Source organism: Trichechus manatus, unplaced genomic scaffold (assembly GCF_000243295.1).
Source record: "Trichechus manatus latirostris isolate Lorelei unplaced genomic scaffold, TriManLat1.0 scaffold00072, whole genome shotgun sequence".
NCBI lineage: Eukaryota > Metazoa > Chordata > Mammalia > Sirenia > Trichechidae > Trichechus > Trichechus manatus.
In genome coordinates, this window is record NW_004444008.1 from 4,175,474 (window position 1) to 4,176,678 (window position 1,205).

A 1,205-nucleotide genomic window follows, 5' to 3' on the forward strand; every position below is an offset into this window, starting at 1 on the left:
ACAGTGGCTGCAACAATGGGCTCACACAGCAATGATTGTAAGGATTGGCAGTGTTTCGTTCTGTTGTACAAAGGGTCGCTATGAGTTGGAACCAAGTTGACAGCACCTAACAACAACATGGTAAAATTTCAAGGGTGCCTACGAAAAGAACAGAAATAAAACGTATAAATTCCATATCAGCGGATAAAAAAAATATGGAGGGAGAAAAGAAAAACAAAAGTGAAGTCAGGTAATAAAAGATAAGACAGGAGGAAAAAAAATCAGGATGAACAGAAATCAAAAAAGCTAAATGGTAGAAACAATTTCAAATATATCAATAATCACAATCTAATATGTGGTTTGAACTTTCCAATTAAAAGACAGATTCTCAGACTAAATTATAAAACAAAATCCAAACCTATGCTATTCATAAGAGACAGAGTTAAGCAAAAACATACAGAAAGACTGAAAGTAAATAGATAGAAAGAGAGCTATTTTAATATCTTACAAAATAAACATTAGGTAAAAAGATAATTTTAAGGATAAAGATAAAATGATAAAATGCTCAATTCACTAGACAATTATACCAATTTTAAAGATGTATGTACCTAATAAAATAGCCCTACTACATACAAAACAAAATGTATAGAACTTGAGAGAGAAGTAAACAAATCTACCAGGAGTAGAAGATTTTAATACTTCCATCCAACTACTGGTAGGTCAAGTAAACAAAAGAAAAATAGAAACAAAAGAATATGTAAAAGATTTGAACATCTTAAGAAGTAAGCTCTGTCTAACTAACAAATACAAAATTCCACATCCAACCATTAGAGAGAACAACATTCTTCTCAAGTGCACAAGGAATATAGATAAAAATCAGGTGCCGGGCAACTTGCAAAAAATTTCAAAGAAAAGGTATCATATCAGCCCATGGTCTCTGATCACAACAATCTTAAATTAGAAGTTTATAACAAAAACATAAATCAAAAATTACCACATATTCGGAAGATAAAAAGCACAACTCTAAGTAACTTACAGATCAAAAAATAAATCATAATGTGAATTTAAAAACAATAAGGAAACAGTACATAACAACACTTACAGTATGCAGTAAAAGGAGCGCTTTGAAAGAAATTTATAATTTTAAAAGCTGAGCTGAACATTCAGAAGATGTCTTAGGCTGGGTTCTCTAGAGAAGCAAAACCAGTAAAGTGTATATATATATA